The following is an 8,272-nucleotide window of genomic DNA, read 5'->3' as shown; positions in this document are numbered from 1 at the left end:
GAATAAATGCTAAAGGTGCTGTGGAGAAATGCAAACCCTCAACTTTAAGTGGGACGTAATCTGGAAAGAGCCACTAAAGAGAACAGAATGGAGGTGCCTTTAAAAGGTTAACGCTGAGCTACCATATGATCCAGTACACCTATACCTGGACCTATAACCTAAGAAGACAGAATTGGAAAGACACAGGCAGGCAAATCTGCATTGCATAGTATTACAGTAGCCAAGATATGGAAGTAACCAAAAAGTCCACCGACAGATGGGTGGACAAAGAAGAACTGCTACATGTACAGATGGAATATGAGCTAGCGAAAAAATGAAACAATGCCATTTGAAGCACCATAGATGAGTCTAGAAGTAATTACGCATCTTGGAGTAAGTGACAAAGCGAAAGACACATATCCTATCATATCACATACAGGTGTTACCTCAAAGTTGATACAAAGGAAGATATTTCCACAGAGAAAGGCAATCACAGATTCACTACTAAAACTTATGGCTCACCAAATGGAAAGGTGTGAGGATTGGATACATCACCATATTGAGGTTAACAGAGATATACAAACACACGTGTAATATATAATCACCAAAGACCTACAGAATACCAAGAGAAGACTACTGAACATTGTGTCATCACCTACATGGGAAAAGATTCCGAAGAAGAATAGATATATGTATATGTGTGAAAGAACCACATCTTGCACACCTAGAAGAAACAAACCATTGTAATCAAATTTGCTGTGATAAAAAATAAAAATTATGTTAAAAATACGCACAAGAAGTAATGACACATAAACTTCAAGGGCTTTTTCCTGGCACATTCCATTCTAATTTACAACCTAGCACACCACTTCCAATAAGGCTCTGTTGCCCTAGTAATCAGATTTGGTAAAGGAGAAATGCTGCCGCCTTGTGGCCGTTTCCCGCAAGAACAGCTTTAAACCCACAGCTAATGGTCACTTAAAATTCACAAGGACTCAGGGCTGTAAAGGACACCTGCCGTCAAAACTTGTGCTCGGGTAAGGAATGGACAAAAAAATTCAAAACAGGCAAATGTTTCAAGAAGGTAGTATGAAGAGGTAAGTATTCCTCACTCTCTTTAAAAAAAAAACAGGAAAATGGATAAAAGCTCAACCTAAGGAATTATTAGACTCAGGCAATCTATTCAACCAAAAGGTTTCAACTCACACCTGTTGACTGACCGTCAGCAAAAAGTCTACAAACAATAAATGCTGATGGGGTTGTAGAGAACTGTGTAACCTCTAGGTGCTGGTGAGATGTAAAGTGGTTAACAGCCAATAATGAGAACAGAAAGGAACTGCGTTTAAAAGTAAAAATTGAGGTACCATTCAATCCAGCAGGCACACCACTGGGCCTCTCACCTGAGAAGACCAGAATCGAAAAGACACACGCTGCAAAAGCTGCACTGCAGCCTTATTCAAAAGAGCCAAGATGGGAAGCAACCAAAATGTCCATCAACGGGTGAATGGATAAAGAAGAAGGGGTCCATGTACACAATGAAATATTAGCCAAGGAAAACAATGAAACACTGCTCTTTGAGGCACCAGAGATGAGCCTGGAGATAATCACAAAACATGAGGTAAGTCGGAAAGCAAAAGACCTCTATCCTATGATATTCCTTATAGGCGTTACCTAATAACTGACACAAATGAACATATTTCCACAGAGAAAGACACTCACAGACTTAGAAAACCAACTGTGCTCATCTAAAAGGAAAGGTGGGGGGAATGGATAAATGAGAGAAGTGTTACTCTACATATCCAAATACATATTATATACATATTTCAAAGAGACCGACCATATAGCAAGGGAGGTCTACAGAACACTCTGTAATATTTTGTATGGGAAGAGGATCTGTGGAAAAGACATATATAACGTACAAATGAAGCAGATTGTGTACCCCTAAGACAAACAATATTCTAATCTTTACCCCGATTAAAACAATTAACAAAAACAAGAAGTAATGAGACATAAACTTATGGGGGTTTCTCCTGGCACATGCCATATTAATTTACAACCTAGGAACACGACTTCCAGAAAGACTCTGCTGCCCTAGCACCCAGATTTGGGAAAGGAGTAATGCTGCCTTCCAGTGGTCATTTCCCACAACAGCAGCTTTAAACCCACTGCTAAAGGTCACTAAACATTCAGCAACTTGCAATTCTGTAAATGACACCTGCCCTCCAAATAAATTCTGGGATCAAAAATGGATCAACAATTTCAAAAGAGGGCAACCTTCCAAGAAGACAATTTCAAGAGGTACATTGTACTCACAGTTTTTTTCTTTTAAGAGAAAAGAAAAAGGTGTGGAAAAATGATGTATTTTAGGAATTTTGAAAGACATGCAAACCCAAATTACAAAAACCTATCAGCTCACAGCAGTCAGAATGGCCATCAGCAAAAATGGTTCAAAAAATAAATGCTGAAGGGACTGTGGAGGCATGCGTACACTCGGCTCTCAGGGGGACGTGGTAAGAGCGACTAATGAAAACACAATGGAAGTGCCTTGAAAAGGTAAACATTGAGCTACCCGTCAATCAGTCATACCCACTGCTGGGCCTATCTCCTGAGAAAATGAGAATCAAAACGTCACAGGCTGGCAATCCTGCCCTCCAGCCATATTTAGCATAGCCAACATTTGGAAGCAATGAAAATCTCCATCAACAGAGGAATGCACCAAGAAGAACTGTTCCATTTACACAATGTAATATTACTCCAATAACAAATATAAGTTAAATTTAAAAGACAAACATAAGTAAGGAGACATCAGCATTTGTGGGTTTATTCAGGCACATTCCACTCTAATTTATAACCGAGGAACAACAAGGGCCGGAAGGTCTGTTTCCCTAGTACCAGAGTGGGGAACGTTGAAAGACTGCCGCCCTCTGGCCGTTACCTGCAAAGGCAGGTTTAAGCCTGTGTTAATGGTCACCACAAAATGTCTTGAGGGAGGTAATGGCCAAATAATTTTAAAATAGGACACATACTTTAAGAAAACACTTTGAAGAACTAAGCTGTACTCACAGCCTGAAAAATGAAAAGGACCTGCCTTAAAGCTCAGTTTTAACGGATTATGAGACACATGCAAATTCAACCACAAAGACGTATCAGCTCACACCAGTCAGAATAACCGTCAGTAAAAAACTACAAAGAATAAATGCTGAAGGTGCTGTGGAGAAATGCAAACCCTCAACTTTAAGTGGGATGTAACCTGGAAAGAGCCACTCATGAGAACAGAATGGAGGTGCCTTTAAAAGGTAAACATTGAGCTACCTTATGATCCAGAGGCTTATTCCCGGACCTATAACCTAAGAGGACAGAATTGGAAAGAAAGAGGCAGGCAAATCTGCATTGCACAGTATTACAATAGCCAAGATACGGGAGTCACCAAAAAGTCCACCGACAGATGGGTGGACAAAGAAGAACTGCTACATGTACAGATGGATTATGAGCTAGCGATAAAATGAAACAATGCCATTTGCAGCACCAAAGATGAGTCTAGAAGTAATCACGCAACTTGGAGTAAGTGACAAAGCGAAAGACATATATGCTACCATATCAGTTACAGGTGTTACCTACGAATTGATACCAACAAAGATATATCCACGCAGAAAGGCAATCACAGATTCAGTACAAAAACGTATGGTTCACCAAATGGAAAGGTGTGAGGATTGGACACATTACTATACTGGGGTTAACAGACATATAAAAACACATGTGAAATACATAATCACCAAAGACGTACGCAATACCAAGAGAAGACTACTCAACATTGTGTCCTAACCTACATGGGAAAAGGATCCGAAGAAGAATAGATATATGTATATGTATGAAAGAACCACAACTTGCACACCTAGAACAAACAAAACATTGTAATCAAATTTGCTGTGATGAAAAACTAAAAATTAAAAATACGAACAAGAAGTAATGAGACATAAATTTAAAGGCTTTCTCCTGGCACATTCCATTGTAATTTACAACCTAGAACACGACTTCCATTAAGGCTCTGTTGCCCTGGTGACCAGATTTGGTAAAGGAGAAATGCTGCCGCCTTTTGCCGTTTCCCGCAAGAGCGGCTTTTAACCCACAGCTAATGGTCACTTAACATTCACAAGGACTCAGGGCTGTAAAGACACCTGCCCTCAAAACTGTGCTGAGGTAGGGAATGGATTAAAAAATTCAAAACAGGCAAATGTTTCAAGAAGACTGTATGAAGAGGTAAGTTTTACTCACTGTCTTTTTCAAAAAAGGAAAATGGATAAAAGCTCAACCTCAGGAAGTATTAGACTCATGCAATCTAATCTACAAAACGGTTTCAACTCACACCAGTCGACTGACCATCAGCAAAAAGTCTACAGACAATAAATGCTGAAGGGGTTTTACAGAACTGTGTACCCTCTAGCTGCTGGTGAGATGTGAAGTGGTTAAGAGCCAATAATGAGAACAGAAAGGAGCTGCGTTTGAAAGTAAAAATTGAGGTATCATTCAATCCAGCAGGTGCACCACTGGGCCTCTCACCTGAGAAGACCAGAATCGAGAAGACCCGGGCTGCAAAAGCTTCACTGCAGCCTTATTCACTATAGACAAGACAGTGAAGCAACCAAAATGTCCATCCACAGGTGAATGGATAAAGAAGAAGTGGTCCATGTACACAATGGAATATTAGCCATGGAAAACAGTGAAACACTGCTCTTTGAGGCGCCACAGATGAGCCTGGAGATAATCACAAAACATGAGGTCAGTCGGAAAGCAAAAGACCTATATTCTATGATATCACTTATAGGCGTTATCTAATAACTGACACAAATGAACATATTTCCACAGAGAAAGGCACTCACAGACTTAGAAAAAAAACTATGCTTATCTAAAAGGGAAGGTGGGGGGATTGGATAAATGAAGATTAGCGTTACCATATGGATACAAATACATATTATATACATATATCAAAAAGACCCACCATATAGCAAGGGAGGTCTACGGAACACTCTGTAATAATTGACATGGGAAGAGGATCTCGAAATATATAGATATATATAATGTGTAAATGAACCAGAGTGTGTACACCTTGGACAGACAACATTCTAAACATTACCCCAATTTTAAAAATTAAAACAACAAACAAGAATTAATCAAACATAAACTTATGGGGGGTTTTCCTGGCACATTCCATTCAAATTTACAAGCTAGGAAAACCACTTCCAGAACGGCTCTGCTGCCCTAGTAACCAGATTTGATAATGGAGAAGTGCTCCTGCCTTGTGGCCGTTTAGTACAACAGCAGCTTACACCCAGTGCTAATGGTTACTAAATATTCACACACATTGCAGGCCTGTAAATGACACCTGCCTTCAAAAAAATATCCTGGGGACGAAAATCCACCAGAATATTAAAAAGAGGGCAATCTTTCAACAAGATAATTTCAAGAGGTATATTGAACTCACACTTTTTTCTAATACCAGAATAGAAAAACGCCTGGAAAAATGATAAATTTTAGGAATTTTTAAAGACATGCAAACCCAATTTACAAAAACCTATCAGCTCACTCCAGGCAGACTGTCCATCAGCAAAAATGCTGCAAACAATACATGCTGAAGGGATTGTGGAGAAATGTGTACCCTCAGCTGTAAGGGGGACGTGGGAAGAGCCACTAATGAAAACACAATGGAGGTGCTTTGAAAAGGTAAACATTGAGCTACCAGTGAATCAAGCATACCATCTGCTGGGCTTATCACCTGAGAAAATGAGATTCAAAAAGTCACAGGCTGGCAAACCTGTACGCCAGCAATGTTTACCATAGTCAACACTTGGAAGCAACAAAAATGTCCATCAACAGAGGAATGCACCAAGAAGAAGTGGTCCTTGTATACAATGGAATATTACTCCAGTAAAAAATATAAATTAACTTTAAAAAACAAACAAATGTAAGGAGACATCAGCATTTGTGGGTTTATCCGAGCACATTCCACTCTAATTTATAACCGAAGAACACCACTGGCGGGTAGGTCTGTTTCCCAAGTACCAGCGTGGGGAACATAGAAAGGCTGCCACCCTCTGGCCGTTACCTGCAAAAGCAGCTTTAAAGCCTGGGCTAATGGTCACTTCATATGAACAAGTACTGCTGGGCTATAAATGAAACCTGCTCTCAAAATGTCTTGAAGAAGGTAATGGTTAAAATATTTCAAACTGTGACACATACTTTAAGAAAACACTTTGAAGAGCCAAGCCATAATCACAGCTGGAAAAATGAAAAGGACATGCCTTAAAGTTCAATTTCAACGGATTATGAGACACATGCAAATTCAACCACAAAGAGGTATCAGCTCACACCAGTCAGAATAACCATCAGCAAAAAACCACATAGAATAAATGCTAAAGGTGCTGTGGAGAAATGCAAACCCTCAACTTTAAGTGGGACGTAATCTGGAAAGAGCCACTAAAGAGAACAGAATGGAGGTGCCTTTAAAAGGTTAACGCTGAGCTACCATATGATCCAGTACACCTATACCTGGACCTATAACCTAAGAAGACAGAATTGGAAAGACACAGGCAGGCAAATCTGCATTGCATAGTATTACAGTAGCCAAGATATGGAAGTAACCAAAAAGTCCACCGACAGATGGGTGGACAAAGAAGAACTGCTACATGTACAGATGGAATATGAGCTAGCGAAAAAATGAAACAATGCCATTTGAAGCACCATAGATGAGTCTAGAAGTAATTACGCATCTTGGAGTAAGTGACAAAGCGAAAGACACATATCCTATCATATCACATACAGGTGTTACCTCAAAGTTGATACAAAGGAAGATATTTCCACAGAGAAAGGCAATCACAGATTCACTACTAAAACTTATGGCTCACCAAATGGAAAGGTGTGAGGATTGGATACATCACCATATTGAGGTTAACAGAGATATACAAACACACGTGTAATATATAATCACCAAAGACCTACAGAATACCAAGAGAAGACTACTCAACATTGTGTCATCACCTACATGGGAAAAGATTCCGAAGAAGAATAGATATATGTATATGTGTGAAAGAACCACATCTTGCACACCTAGAAGAAACAAACCATTGTAATCAAATTTGCTGTGATAAAAAATAAAAATTATGTTAAAAATACGAACAAGAAGTAATGACACATAAGCTTCAAGGGCTTTTTCCTGGCACATTCCATTCTAATTTACAACCTAGCACACCACTTCCAATAAGGCTCTGTTGCCCTAGTAATCAGATTTGGTAAAGGAGAAATGCTGCCGCCTGTGGCCGTTTCCTGCAAGAACAGCTTTAAACCCACAGCTAATGGTCACTTAAAATTCACAAGGACTCAGGGCTGTAAAGGACACCTGCCATCAAAAATTGTGCTTGGGTAAGGAATGGACAAAAAAATTCAAAACAGGCAAATGTTTCAAGAAGATAGTATGAAGAGGTAAGTATTCCTCACTCTCTTTAAAAAAAAAAAACAGGAAAATGGATAAAAGCTCAACCTAAGGAATTATTAGACTCAGGCAATCTATTCAACCAAAAGGTTTCAACTCACACCTGTCGACTGACCGTCAGCAAAAAGTCTACAAACAATAAATGCTGATGGGGTTGTAGAGAACTGTGTAACCTCTAGGTGCTGGTGAGATGTAAAGTGGTTAACAGCCAATAATGAGAACAGAAAGGAACTGCGTTTAAAAGTAAAAATTGAGGTACCATTCAATCCAGCAGGCACACCACTGGGCCTCTCACCTGAGAAGACCAGAATCGAAAAGACACACGCTGCAAAAGCTGCACTGCAGCCTTATTCAAAAGAGCCAAGATGGGAAGCAACCAAAATGTCCATCAACGGGTGAATGGATAAAGAAGAAGGGGTCCATGTACACAATGAAATATTAGCCAAGGAAAACAATGAAACACTGCTCTTTGAGGCACCAGAGATGAGCCTGGAGATAATCACAAAACATGAGGTAAGTCGGAAAGCAAAAGACCTCTATCCTATGATATTCCTTATAGGCGTTACCTAATAACTGACACAAATGAACATATTTCCACAGAGAAAGACACTCACAGACTTAGAAAACCAACTGTGCTCATCTAAAAGGAAAGGTGGGGGGAATGGATAAATGAGAGAAGTGTTACTCTACATATCCAAATACATATTATATACATATTTCAAAGAGACCGACCATATAGCAAGGGAGGTCTACAGAACACTCTGTAATATTTTACATGGGAAGAGGATCTGTAGAAAAGACATATATAAC

This window comes from Balaenoptera borealis (assembly GCF_965194805.1).
Source record: "Balaenoptera borealis genome assembly, chromosome: 5".
Classification (NCBI taxonomy): Eukaryota; Metazoa; Chordata; class Mammalia; order Artiodactyla; family Balaenopteridae; genus Balaenoptera; species Balaenoptera borealis.
This window is presented reverse-complemented; position numbering follows the sequence as displayed.